The sequence below is a fragment of the Euprymna scolopes genome, chromosome 8 (genome assembly GCF_053919585.1).
Source record: "Euprymna scolopes isolate OS-2025 chromosome 8, ASM5391958v1, whole genome shotgun sequence".
NCBI classification, from domain to species: domain Eukaryota; kingdom Metazoa; phylum Mollusca; class Cephalopoda; order Sepiida; family Sepiolidae; genus Euprymna; species Euprymna scolopes.
Window position 1 is genome coordinate 164,008,254 of NC_136489.1, and position 15,653 is coordinate 164,023,906.

General features: G+C 36.2%; 1 protein-coding gene and 1 pseudogene across 1 annotated transcript in view; both read left to right on the forward strand.

Annotated features, from left to right (window-relative positions):
* LOC145284012 (uncharacterized) overlaps positions 1-15,653 on the forward strand; it is a gene marked incomplete at its 3' end in the record, with an annotated part of 1,050,937 nt that overhangs the window by 825,653 nt on the left and 209,631 nt on the right.
* On the forward strand, positions 8,894-9,027 carry LOC145284256 (U2 spliceosomal RNA; annotated as a pseudogene).

Below are 15,653 nucleotides of genomic sequence, written 5' to 3' on the forward strand. Positions count from 1 at the left end.
ATATCTTTGTATATTAATTTATGTTGAGAAATGAAATGGTTTTTATACGCTGCCAAGACAAAGCTCGTTTCCTTTAATAATTACATGAAACCTTACCAACCACCAATAGCTATGGCTAGAGATACTTTACCTGAGAGCACTTTGTTCAAGCTCATTGGCTTAACGTTCACAGGAAACATGAGTTGGAAGAGATACATCGAGATTATTGTAAAGGCTGCTGCAAAGAAGGTGGGCTCTCGCTATCATGCTAGAAAGTTACTTACGCCTGCAAGTATCTTGTACCTCTAGAAAGCCACCATTCGCCCATGTATGGAGTAGAAAAATAAAGAAACGCTCTTATCTTAGATTGGGATATCAATCATTTTTCTCAATGATTAAAATCTTGACGTTTCTGAATCTTTGAGATAAGGATTGGTTATTCGTATCATTTGGATCCATTGGACTACTGTTCAGTTGTGATATGTATATATGCCTAAATTTGTATGTCAGGTCATGTCATATGCTACTGGTACCATGTAACCCAGTACTACCTGCCTCATGGTCGGGTTACAGGTGACTAAACTGGTTCCCCCACCAGACTTGTTTGGTGAGGCGGGTGGCTAGTCTCCCTGAAGGATTAAAAACAAGACCTTCCAAAGGGCGAATGAACCCTTTTTCGGGGTCAAGAGCCAACTAGCACCGTGTGTGTGTTTGTGTGTATGTATGTGTGTGTTGGGGTGGAGAGGGCTCCCATAAGCCGTGGTGAAGGCAACCTTTTAGGAGAAGCAAATCTCTGATTTAAAAAACAATAAAGTAGGAGACCAGTACCCGCATTAAGTTGGTCTGCAGTTTAACTTGTTGCTGGCTATCTTACTCTTGCTTGTTGCTGGTTCTTAACATTTTGAATCGAGAGAGAAACTTAGCTGTCGTACAAAGCTAAGACTCTGTAACATCATCTGTGTATAGATACTCCCTCAGGCATTTGTCTATTAAAATGGTCCTGTGGCGATGGAAGTCATTTTTGGGCTCATAGACTTTAAGTGTCTGAAGGAATGGCACTCGTCTGACAAGAAGTTGCAATCATCATGTCTGCTTAAAACTTTCGACAGACGCAACGAATTTTCACAAAATCGGTAGAAGGTTGACCCTTCGGACAACAAATATCGAACAATTGGCCCAAAACATTAATTCCTTCACATTCAACTGGACACTTTTTTACAGGGAGGGGTCGCTTTTTTTCGCCGGTGTTTTGAAAAGTTGTCTCTTCTTTTCGATTGTTTAGCCTTAATTTTAACCTACGTCACTTCCATTTTGGCAATGGGCGCAACAGCTAACGCGTCACGTTTTGTTTTTTTCACTTTCTTTTCCTCCTTCGCGATACAGGTTCAAACCTGTTTGCCTACTACCACTTTTTTGTTATTTTTTTTTGCGCTCGCAATTTTCCTTTTTTTTTTAATTTGCTCAAACAACATCCTTACACACATCTCCACTTTCTTTTCCACCACTGCGTCACGGGTTCAATCCTGCCTGCCTACTACCATTTCTTTTTTTTTTTTGCTCAACACACACCTCCAAACACCCAGGCAACATCGGGCACCCAGACTAGTCTTGAATGTGACTTTCACAACGTTTCTGTCGATGTAAACTCCGATCTTCTTCAGGTGTATCTTGAGTACTTGGAAAAATCAATTGTAAAACGTGATATTCTCCTGAAGGTTGGAGGTTCAATCCTTAGTGTGGGCAATTGAAAAATACATTTGCGAATTACTTAACACATCTATCCAGTCATGGCTGACAGAACAAGAGCATGCTTACCTCGTAAAGTAAATAAAGGGCTCCGTTTGAAATTCTGTCCAAACTCCTGAGTTCTACAGAATTATTCCTGAGTTTGACAAGATACGTGTGAAAAAGGTGGGAGGTTACATCGACCGAAACGTTGTGAAAATCACATTCAAGACTAGCCTGAATGCCCGGCGTTGCCCAGAGGTGTGTGTTGAGCAAAAAAAATAAAAAATGTGGTAGTAGGCAGGCAGGCTCGAACACGTACCGCGAAGGAGGAAAAGAACATGAAAACAAAAAACTGACGTCTTTGCTCTTCCGTCAATCACCAAACCGGAAGTGGCAAAGGTTTAAATTAAGGCTAGTCAATCGAAAAGAGGGCATGACTTTCGAAAATATCGGCGGAAAAAGCGACCCTCCCTGTAGAAAAATGCCCAGTTAAGAGTGAAGGAATGAATGTTTTTAGCTAATTTTTCGATATTTGTCGTCTGAAGGGTTGAGCTTCAAAACGATACTAATCTCGTGAACATCTGTCGCCTCTCTTGAAAGTTTTAGGCATACATACATACATACATGCATTTAAACAGACAGGTGAGATTAATATTATAGACTAGCCTGGGTGATCGGCTTTGCCCGGGTGTTTGGAAGTGCGTGTGGAGCAAAAAAAAAAAAGGCAGGCTCGAACCCGTACCACGAAGAAGGAAAAGAACATGAAAAAAAAAAAGTGACATCATTGCCGTTGTGTTCACCGCCAAACTGGAAGAGGCGAAGGTTTAAATTAAGGCTAGTCAATCGAAAAGAGGGGATGACTTTTGAAAATATCGGCGAAAATGCCCAGTTGAGGGCAAAGGAATTAATGTTTTCGGCCACTTGTTCGATATTTGTTGTCCGAAGGGTCGAGCTTCAAAAGGATACCGATCTTGTGAAAATCCGTTGGCTCTGTCGAAAGTTTTGCGAGACATACATACATACATACATACATATATTTAAACAGACAGGTGAGATTTATATCATAGACTAGCGAGGGGTACCCGGCATTGCCCGGGTGTTTTTCGGGGTATGTGAAAAAAAACAGGTGCCCGTGAAAAAAAAAAAAAAACGAAGCCTTCACGACGCGCAGTTGGAAAATAGTAAAGTGTTTAAAAAAACAGGTGCGCGTTTTTGATTGACGTGACGGCGATAGGTATTCAGCAGTTACGATTTTGTGTGGGACAGTTTTGAATGAGGTGAATAAATCGGTTTGTTTGTTTTTAAAAACCCGCTCCCTGTTTATTAGGAGGAGCGAAATGAAAGCTACAGTCTGATATGACGAAGTCGATATTGAACAAACGTTACTTAGCTCTCTTGAGATAACTGACAAATTAGGCACAAGGCCGATTTTTAATGTGAGGAGTGAAGGGCGGGGGAAGGGAAAAAGGGGACCAGCTCCCGAGAGGTGGGAAATGGGAGCTGGTTAAAGATCAGGCATGTGGGGTTGCCCCTCACATCTGGTCTTTGCTAGTCATAGCTGGTCTTTGCTAGTCATAGCTTGCAGCATCTGTCGGAACAGATACTACACTGTGATCTTGTCGCCCGGGCCCCGGAGGGCGCGCAGGACAGTCTGGCTTTCGGCCTGTGATTAGAGTCGAGTTTCGCTTTTTTTTTTTTATACTGAAAACCAAATGTAACGCGTGCCGATGCGGGAAATGTCGAATAATTAACGTTTGAAAGTCAATAAAATTAAATAGACAGGCGAGCTCCGTGGGTAACTCTGAGATATTACAATTTATAGATGATATGAAAAGTTTTAAGAAGTTGTGAACCGAGCAAGCGCTTCTCTGAAAGAAGCCTTTTGTGGACATCGAGGAAAAGCGTACATACATACACACATACATTTTCGCTTATATATATAACTAGCAGGGCTACCCGGCGTTGCTCGGGACCGTATAAACAATGAAAAAACAAAAGCAGATATTGAACATATGTTCTATTCTTAGGGGAGAGGAATCTTTCATCTCAAGTTTTAGCGTTACAAACAAACATTTGTCTTTTATATATATAGATAATGACAGGTTTTTTTGGGGCCCCCCTTGAAGAAAACTGATCAGTTGACCCACTTCTAGTGGTCCGTTTGACGTGAAATTTCGATATTTGTCATCCGGGTGATGGGGCTTCGATATGATACCAAATTTGTCAAGTTTGGTTCCGTTTTTCAAAAGTTTTAGCGTTACAAACAAACATACATACATACACACAGACGTTTGGCTTTTATATATATAGACTAGCAGGGCTACCCGGCGTTGCTCGGGACCGTATAAACAATGAAAAAACAAAAGCAGATATTGAACATATGTTTGATTCTTAGGGGAGAGGAATCTTTCATCTCTATGTATTATTTGTTTTATCTACCCTAGGACTGATATTGTTCATGTTTTATCCCTAGCATAGGTAATTTACAGCATGTATATGAAATTGTTTTACCTTAGGGAGAAGAGAACAGGTAATATACAACATAATGTGTCTATATTACATCCCTGGCAACGCCTAGAAACCAGCTAGAACATGTATTTCAGTCAATCTTTATTATATCCTGGGCTATGCCGGGAAACCAGCTAATCTCTTTTTAGTGACTTGACCACCAAAATACCTCCCTAAGTGTGTCCTTTCTTTTGAACTTATTAGATATAGGTATCTAGAAATGTGTGTGAAATTTTGTTGAATGCATTGTTCACTATGATTTTCTTATTGTTCTACACAATATCAACTGTAGCGAAATAACACAGTAAACTTAGTGTAGTGTTAGAATAAAGAGCAAAGGAAAAAATTAGAATCATATTTTGTAATTGCAAATCTAAATTTGCTAGCATGTACCAGTATTGGCCAGGTTGTGGAAATTTGGAACTTATAACATATGTAGTGGCCTTTTCCTAGATACCTATTGCTAAAAATTATACTTTCATTTTGTTAGAAAAATCTCTCTTCAGATGCCCTGCATCATTCAAAATAAAAACAAATATTTTTATAATTGTTTCAGTATATTGCTACACAATGTGAAAGTTTTTAACGTTTGTAAAAAAAATCATGAATGTGCTTATATTGCAAAAAAGAAAATATCAGTGCACAGTATTGAAAGTGTTTGAGATTCAAAAGTCTGTAACATTTCTACTAACTTCATAAGATGTCATGTGAGAAACTGAATTGAATATCAAGACATTATCTGAAGCGTTTTTATTTTGGTGTAACATATGTGTTTACAGTGAACCTTAACTTTTAATAAACAGATTGGTATGCAATGACATAGGCTAAGAATCTTTAAAATATATATAAATTGGAAAAATGTGTGAACAAATGAAAAAAAAATGATCCGCTCCACTTGATGACATCAAGCACAGTAATATTTTAGTGAAGAAAATATGAAATTGATGTTCAGTGATTAGTTTGGATGAATGAGAAAATGTAATTGTTTGATGCATAAAAATAACTCAGTTGCTGTATTTGATATTAAGCAGCAAAATATAGTGATTTGAATATTTGGGAAAACATCAAACCAGATTATGTAAAAAGAAAAAAAAAAGATGAAATTAGAAAATATATATTTTATGTTTATGAGTTCTGCCAATCAAAATTTTGTGGCAGAAATTGGGTGATTACCATGCAATTTTATTTTGGTAAAATTCTTAAATTATTAGAATGTTTATTATAATTTCTAATTAGTGACTTGTTATAATCAAAATCCGCCCTAAAGAGTGTCCTTTCTTTTATTAGGTATCAGAGTAGGTATCAAGATTTCTACTTCTATACAAATGTGATATTTCAGATCTGTACATAAAAAATTTGTTGAATATATAGGTTGAGAATTGTTCTGTGTCGCTCTCTCTCACACACACACGCATTCTCACTTTTATAGATATAATAGATAGATTACTCTAGATATATTTCCATATGTCTGAATACCCTATATACAAATTTTCAAATCTGTAGATAAAAAAATTTGTTGAGTATATAGGTTGAAAATTGTTCTCTCTCTCTCTCTCTCACACACACATTCTCAATTTTAGAGATATAATAGATAGATTATGCTAGATATATTTCCATATGTCTGAATACCCTATATACAAATTTTCTAATCTGTAGATCAAATATTTGTTGAATATATAGGTTGAAAATTGTTCTTACTCTCTCTCTCTCTCTCTCTGGCTACCTCACACACACATTCTAACTTTTATAGATATAATAGATAGATTATGCTAGATATATTTCCATATGTGTGAATACCCTATATACAAATTTTCTAATTTGTAGATAAAAAATTTGTAGAGTGCATAGGTTGAGAATTGTTCTCTCTATCTCTCACACACACACATTCTAACTTTTAAAGATATAATAGATTATGCTAGATATATTTCGATATTTCTGAATACCCTATATATAAAAATTTGTTGAATGTATAGGTTGAGAACTGTTCTCTCTCTCTCTCTCTCTCTCTCTCTCTCTCTCTCTCTCGCTCACACACACACATTCTCACTTTTATAGATATAATAGAAAGATTATCCTAGATATATTTCTATTTGTATGAATACTCTATATACAAATTTTAAAATCTGTAGATACAGAATTTGTTGAGTATATGGGTTGAGAATTCTTCTCTCTCTCTCTCTCTCACACACACACACATTCTCACTTTTATAGATATAATAGATTATGCTAGATATATTTCCATATGTCTGAATACCCTATATACAAATTTTCAAATCTGTAGATAAAAAATTTGTTGAGTATATAGGTTGAGAATTGTTCTCTCTCTCTCTATCACACACATTCTCACTTTTATAGATATAATAGACAGATTATGCCAGATATATTGAAATATGTCTGAATGCCCAATATACAAATTTTGAAATCTGTAGATAAAAAATTTGTTGTATACATAGGTTGACAATTGTCCTCTCTCTCACACACACACACATTCTCACTTTTATACATATAATAGATAGATTATGCTAGATATATTTCTATATGTCTGAACACCCTATATACAAATGTTCAAATCTGTGGATAAAAAATTTGTTGAATGTATAGGTTGAGAATTTTTATCTCTCTCTTTTTCTCTCTCTCTCTCTCTCGCTATCTCACACACACGCATTCTCACTTTTATAGATAAAATAGATAGATTATGCTAGATATATTTCCATATGTCTGAATACCCTATATACAAAGTTTCAAATCTGTAGATAAAAAAATTGTTGAATATATAGGTTCAGAATTGTTCTCTCTCTCTCACACACACATTCTAACTTTTGTAGTTATAATAGATAGATTATGCTAGATATATTTCCATATGTCTGAATACCCTATATACAAATTTTCTAAACTGTAGGTAAAAAATTTGTTGAGTATGTAGGTTAAGAATTGTTCTCTCTCTCTCTCACACACACACACACACACACAAGTTCTCACTTTTATAGATATAATAGATAGATTATGCTAGATATATTTCTATATGTCTGCCTACCCTATATACAAATTTCCAAATCTGTGCCAAAAAATGTGTGGAATATATAGGTTGAGAATTGTTCTCTCTCTCTCTCTCTCACACACATATTCTCACTTTTATAGGTTATATAGGTTGAGAATTTTTTGCTCTTTCCATCACTCACATTCACACTTTTATAGATATAAATATATAGGTTGAGAATTGTTCTCTCTCTCTCTCTTCTCTCTCTCTCTTTCACACACATTCTCACTTTTCTAGATATAATAGATAGATTATGCTAGATATATTTCCATATGTCTGAATAACCTATATACAAATTTTCTAATCGGTAGATAAAAAATATGTTGAATATATAGGGTGAGAATTGTACTTACTCTCTCTCTCTCTCTCTCTCTCTCTCACGCACACATTCTCACTTTTATGGATATAATAGATAGATTATGCTGGATATATTTCCATATGTCTGAATACCCTATATACAAATGGTCAAATCTGTAGATAACAAATTTATTGAATAGATAGGTTGAGAATTGTTCTCTCTCTCTCTCTCGCAACCTTACACACACAACCACACGCAAACATTCTGACTTTTATAGATATAATAGATCGATTATGCTAGATATATTTCCATATGTCTGAATACCCAATATACAAATTTTCAAATCTGTAGGTAAAAAATTTGTTGAATATATAGGTTGAGAATTGTTCTCTCTCTCTCACACACTCACATTCTCACTTTTATAGATATAATGTATAGATTATGCTAGATATATTTCTATATGTCTGAATACCCTATATACAAAGTTTAAAATCCGTAGATAAAAATACGTTGAGTATATAGGTTGAGAATTGTTCTCTCTCTCTCTTACGCACACACACACACACACACACACATTTTCACTTTTATAGATATAATAGATAGATTATGCTAGATATATTTCCATATGTCTGAATACCCTATATACAAATTTTCAAATCTGTAGATAAAAAATGTATTGAATATATAGGTTGAGAATTGTTGTCTCTCTCTCTCTCTCTCTCTCTCTCTCTCTCTCTCTCTCTCTCTGGCTACCTCACACACACACACATTTTCACTTTTATAGATATAATAGATAGATTATGCTAGATATATTTCCATATGTCTGAATACCCTATATACAAACTTTCAAATCTGTAGATAAAAAATTTGTTGAGTATATAGGTTGAGAATTGTTCTCTCTCTCTCACACGAAACTGTGCGCTCGGCTTCTTCCCCCCCTTCCCACCCCAAATGCTTGGGAAACTGTGCACTGTTTTTGTTGGTTTTCAAGCTGCCTCTTCCCCCCCCCACACACACAGTTTAACAGTAGTAGGAGGTCAAGAGAAAGAGGGTGAGAGAGAGAGAAGAGTAAGTTGGTGAGAGAGAGAGAAAAGAGAAAGAGGGTGTTGGTTTTATATTTTTATTATCGTCTAATATTTTGAAAGCTGAATTTCTAATAAAATGTGCATCTATAGGAGATAATGCCTGGGAATGTGTTCCCCCCCCCCACAGTTTAACAGTGGTGTGACGTCAAGAGAAAGAGGGTGAGAGAGAGGGAAGAGTAAGTGGGTGAGAGAGAGAAAGAGAGAGAAAAAAAAGAAAGACGGTGTTGGTTTTGTGAAAAAAGTTGTTATTTACAATTGTTCGCATTCTTGGCCTTTTGGTCAAGATCAAAGTGTAGTATCTGTTCTTCAGATGCTGCACTTCTATTTCTTGTTCTCTTTCGGTGGAGGAGAAATCCTCCACGACTGAGACAATTTTTATTTTTGTACCTTTTCTCCACGTTAAAAAACGACCCTGGTGTCTAACTCTGTCCCGTGGGGAGGCATAGTAAATAGGTACAATTGTTCGCCATTAGTGGATGTTGACGTCACGTCACGTGACATGACTAAGCGTTTTTTTTTTTAGTATGAATAACATTTTTTGTTTTAATTATAAAGTCTACACTTAATTTTATAGAAAATGATGTATATATAATAGAAAAAAAAAATTACTGGTTTTGTTGGATTCAAGTGGATCCCCCCCCCTCCAGTTTAAGAGATAGCAGGTCACGTGGTAATATACAAAATGGCTAGCGTAAATATAAAGATCGGTTTTTTTATCGACGAATATTTTGAAAGCTGAATTTTTTTTTATTCCTGTACATTTTTTCCTGATATTTTTCGTTAAAACTCTTGTATAAATACTATTTTTAACCAGTTAAATACGTTGGAGACATTGTCATGGAGTTTAATAATCTCTAGAACAAAGCAGAAGAGAAATTACAAAAGTATCGGTAAAACAAAGTGTTTGTTTACATTTGTTCGCCATTACTGGATGTTGACGTCACGTGACATGACTAAGCGTTTTTGGATTATGTAATATTAACATTAAAATGACAGGTTTTTTGGGGGGCCCCCCCTAGGAGAGAAATGATCAGTTCACCCCCTTTTAATGGTCCGTTTGGTGTGGAATTTCGATATTTGTCATGCGGGTGATCAAGGTTCAATATGATACATAATTTGTCAACTTTGGTTGTGTCTGTCAAAAGTTTGAGCTGACGTCACGTCACGTGACACGTATTGAATAACGTTAAAATGACAGGTTTTTTGGGGGGCCCCCCTAGGAGAAAAACGATCAGTTGACCCCTTTCTACTGGTCCGTTTGACGTGAAATTTCGATATTTGTCATCCGGGTGATCAAGGTGCAATATGATACCAAATTTGTCAACTCTGGTTCCGTCTTTCAAAAGTTTTAGCGTTACAAACAAACATACATACATACATACATACATACATACACACCGATTTTTGCCTTTTATATATATAGAAGATATATATATATATATATATATATAGAAGATATAGATATTATACATATATTTAAACAGACAGGTGAGATTTATATTATAGATGAGAACAGTAGTCCGATGAATTCAAATAATACAAATAAAATCTTGTTGAATTTGTTCATTTTTTTTTTAGGCTTACAATATTGAAATGTTCAGATTTTGCCAGCGATTTTGAGAGGAAATAGTGAAAAGAAATTCGGATCCGCAAAGTGCATTAATGTATTCATGTTTGTTTCTTCCCTTTCTCGTTCGCGTCATATTGAACGGAAATGTTGTTTAGAAAAGATATTGAAGCGCTGTTATTGACATTGGAAGATCGGAGTGAAGACGAAATCGGGACTGATTAAAAAGAAAATCAAGAAGAACGTGATCTTTTTTTTTTTTCGTTGTCATGTTAAGGTTTGCGTATTTGAATAGGAAGCCATTTTGAATTGCCAATCAGCTTTTGTTAACCACTTTGAATCCCGGTTATTGCCTTCATTGGCTTTCATGGATTGACGCCATTCATGAGGCCATTATCTAACAGAGTCAGAAGAGCTGAAACAAACATCGTCACCTTTTTCCAAGTCATTAAGAATTTCGTCTGTAACTATTCTCATATGATCCATATCATGTAATAAAAACAAAACATGGTTTTTATTCTGTCTATAATTCTCTAATCTATAAATATAAAAGCGAAAGTGTATGTATGTATGTATGTATGTTCGCTTTTTAGTGCGTGTCTGTAAAAGGCTTTCTTCGCTGGACTTCTCAATCGGCTCATTCCTTCTTAAAACTTTTTATATCACGTCTAAATGATAATATCTAAGAGTTACGTACGTTCACGCGCTATTTTTATTTTTCCAGATTTTTAGTCCGTCGCGTGTATCTTTTGCTTTTCAGTATAAAAAAAGTGAAACTGGATTCGAATCGGCAGGTCCCGATAGTCTCCGGAAAGCGATGTAAACGTTTGGTCAATGTCGTTTTTTTTAGCGTCATATCAAACAATTGTTTATAATGTAATAAAAACAAAACGTGGTTTTTATTCTGTCTATATTATATACGGTGGAAATTGTGAATTCATTAATGGATTGTTATTCAAATGTTCATTCATGTATAATATATATATATATATATATATATATATATATATATATATATATATACATACATATATATATATATAAACTACTTCATTTACTCACATAAATTAATATACGAAAGTATAAACTTATGCGTAAACTTTAAGTATTTACTTCAAAAGTGCTCAATACGTAGGTAGAGCTAGTTAGTAAGTTATAAAATATATATTTTATAACTTACAATATATATATATATATATATATATATATATATAATATACACACACACACGTATGTGTGTGTATATATATATATATATATATATATATATATATATATATATATATATATATATATATATATACAGGGTGCCCACAAAGTCTGGTTACATAATCTACAGGATGCTTCCACAAAGTTTGTCTACATAATGTAGCCAGACTTTGTGGACACCCTGTATATATATATATATATATATATATATATATATATGTATATGTATATATATATATATATATATATATATATATATATATATACACACACACACACACACGTATGTGTGTGTGTGCGCGTTTTACCGGCGACTAAACTGGTTCCCTCACCAGACTTGTATGGTGATGAGGATGGCTAGTCTCCCTGAAGGATTAAAAACAAGACCTTCCAAAGGGTGAATGAACCCTGTTTTGGGGTCAACGGCCAACTAGCACCGTGTGTGTTTGTATGTGTGTATTGGGGTGGAGAGGGCTCCCGTGAGGGATGGTGAAGGCAACCTTCTAGGAGAAGCAAATCTCTGATTTAAAAAACCATAAAGTGGGAGATCATTACCCACATTAAGCTGGTCTGTAGTTTAACTTGTTGCTTGCTATCTTGCTCTTGCTTGTTGCTGGATCTCAGCATTTTGAACCGAGAGACTTAGCTGTCCTACAAAACTAAGAATCTGTAACATTATCTGTGTATAGATACTCCCTCAGGCATTTGTCTATAAAAATAGTCCTGTGGCGATGGAAGTCATTTTTGGGTTCATGAACTTTAAGTGTCTGAGGGAGTGGCACTCGTCTGACAAGACGTTGCAATCATCATATATGTATGTCTGCCTAAAACTTTCGACAGAAGCGACTGATTTTTACAAGATTGGTATCGTTTTGAAGTTCGACTATTCGAACGCCAAATATCGAAAAATTGGCTAAAAACATTAATTCCTTCACCCTCAACTGGGCACTTTTTAACAAAGATGGATCACTTTTTTCGCCGATATTTTCGAAAGACATCTCTCTTTTCAATTGACTAGCGTAAATTTTTTTTTTACATAGAGGTCACCACTTATTAAGGCCTGGAAGCCACTCGGGGATAAGGGTTATTGTGTGTACAGTAATCAATAGGTTAGTATCGTAGTAATTGTTAGTATTGGAGATTTGATAAAATGTCTTACTTAAGGGGGCGGTTCATCAGGAATTTCTTTATATTGAACTTGAAGACATCCAATTTGAAGTCAGGTGGGAAACAGGCAGACGGAAGGGAGTTCCACTGGCATGCACTTCTAATAAAGAATCTTTGTTCATGGAATCCACGTTTTGATTTAGGCACAGATAAAGAGTGGGGAAAATTTTTGACAGTGGTTTCAGGTAGACCGGTGTTTATCGTGAAAGATTGGCGAGGGGGGACCAGGTATTGTAGCTCAGACGAGCACCTCCCATGGAAGTAACGATAAAACAAAGATAGTCTCACAACATCTCTTTTGTGGGAGAGAGGTTGCAGGGTAGAAAAAAGGGCATCCCCCACTAAGCCACGAAGTCTATTTTGTACTCTGTCAAGGCAGGATAGGCTATTTTTAGCAGCTCCTTCCCAGATGTGGCAGGAGTACTCCATCCTTGGGCGTACTTGGCTTTTATACAGATAGAGAATTGCATCAGCAGTGAGATATCTTCTGGAGCGGTAGAAGGATCCTACCATTTTTCCAGCGACCTTGGTAACTTCCGGTTTGGCGATGGGCACAACAGCAAAGTCATCACATTTTTTTCACGTTCTTTTCCTCCTTTGTGATACAGGTTCGAGCCTGCCTGCCTGCCTGCCTGCCTACTATCACTGTTTTTTTTTTGCTCAATACACATCTCCAAACAACCGGGCAACACCGGGCACCCATGCTAGTTCTTTTTTATATATAACTCGCGAGGAGTACCCAGCGTTGTCCGGGTGTTTTTCGGTGTGTGTGGTCAGACGGGGGTGGGGGTATTAATGAAAACCTAAGAATAAGCGAAGTAAAAAAAACAGAATAACGAACGTTAAAAAACCCTGCTTAGTGGGGGGGGGGTACCCGGCGTTGCCCGGGTGTTTGTAGGTGTGTGTGGTTGTTAATGAAAACCTAAGAATAAGCGAAGTAAAAAAAAAACAGAAAAACGAACGTTACGTGAAAAATGGCTTAAATAACACTGGTTCAATATTTAAATTTAAAAAATCGAAAAAAAAAGATATCTCCCAGCACGATTCAAACTCAAAACGTTTAGATAATGAACCAACGCGCTAACCAACTGAGCTAACACGACGTACATGAAATTTAGTCAGTTCTCCTACTATTTAAACTAAATCAGGTCATGATGTCATCTGACGCATGCGTAGAACCGGTTGTCATCATGAGAGGACGGTTTTTGTTGACCCCATCCCCGTAGAAAATTGTCGATTTCGGGGTGAAAAAACGTCTTTGGCCAATTTATCGATATTTTTGGGGCGAAGGATGGAGCTTCAATATGATACCAAGTTTGTCAATTTTTGTTCTGTCTGTCGAAAGTTTTTAGCGGACACACAAACACACATACATACAAACATACATACATTTTTGCTTCTATATTTATAGACTAGCGAGGGTACCCGGCGTTGCCCAGGTGTTTGGATGTGTGGGGGGAGGGAGGGTTAAAAAAAAAGTAAGTATGAGGATCGAACCTGAACCCTTGAGGCAAAGTTGTGAAAAAAAAACGTGCGCTGTTAACCATTGCCCCATCGCGACATGCTTACGGAAACACATTTGAATTTATTTAATTACTTGGATTTAGCAGGTGCTCGTTTTAATGAGTTAATGAGGTCAAGTTTGACTGCGGGATTTCATTTACTGCTGAACGCTTTTTTTCCCCACCCCCAAGATGTTATAGGAAAAAGACTAACCCACATGCGACGAGCGACAAATATTGAATATTTATCTTCCCGAAATTGAGCAAATTAAATAGACAGGCGAGCTTCATTGTTAACTGTGAGATATTACGATTTCTATGTGATATAAAAAGTTTTAAAAAGTTGTGAAGCGAGCGAACGCTTCTCTGAAAGAAGCCTTTTGTAGACACACAGAAAAAGCGAACACACATACATACATACATTTTCGCTTTTATATTTATAGATGTAATTTCTTCATTCCACATACTGCTGTTATAATTCTTAGTTAAACAACTTTGTTGTCTGTTGTTTAAATGAATGGTTTTTGTGTCCTTTAATTTATTTATTACTTATTTATTTAATCGCTTACTTTTTACTCTTACTGTTCGATTCTTTTTACTGTTTCTTGTGTGTTCTTATCAACGTTCTTACTTATATGTGTGTGTATGCTCTTACGTATGTTACGTGCAGTTCACTGTTATATGTACGTGCGTGCGTTCTATCCTTACACAGTTCTTTTGTCTTGGAAGGTCTCGAGACATGTATGTGCAAATAACATCATGCGTACATACCTGCTTGCTTTGGCCAGTGGATGATATCTTCTGGTCGCTGGTCTGCCATCTCGTGAGTAGTGGTACTTACTGCTGCAGACAGATGCATTATAAAACACAAAATGGGATTCGAAGCTTTAATTATTTATTCAAGGCAAGTCTATATCTGAACCCTGGTTGTCGGGGAGAGACCCTAATCCCATGTCTGCTTCATCTGCAGCCCAAAACTAACTCTCAGCCCATGTGGTCGTCAACCGGAAGCCTACGACCACAATTCCCATGTCAGCCCTAATTTCCGGTGCATTCTCTCTAGGTTGATACCTGTCAAACCTAACCTTTTGTGACCCTGCCAACTCGCTGATGGGAAATGAAATATGCTTACATAACTTCTATTTCTAAAACTACCTAGATAGCAATTAAGCTGGGATTCACAATACTACACTACTAATTGTGATCATGTCTGCAGAAGAAAACCGTACTAGTATCGTTTGAAAGAACCTGTTGCACAGTAATTAGAGTACTTAGAGAAATTCAGTTGTAAAAGTTATATTCTCCTGAAGGTTGAAGGTTCAATCCTCAGTGCAGGCGACTGAAAAATACAATTATTAATTACTTAGGACCTCTATCCAGTCATGGCTGATGGAACAAGAACATACTACCCCCCCAAATGCAAACAACGTTTTCGTTTTGGTTGTGAAAAGTTCTTTTCTTTTTATTTTATTGATGCAAAATTAATCAAAGTTACGTTGACGCTTCATTTATGCCTTATTTGAGAGGCAGCTGCGTTTGCAGTGTCCTTTTGTGTTTAACTGGTTTAGTCCTA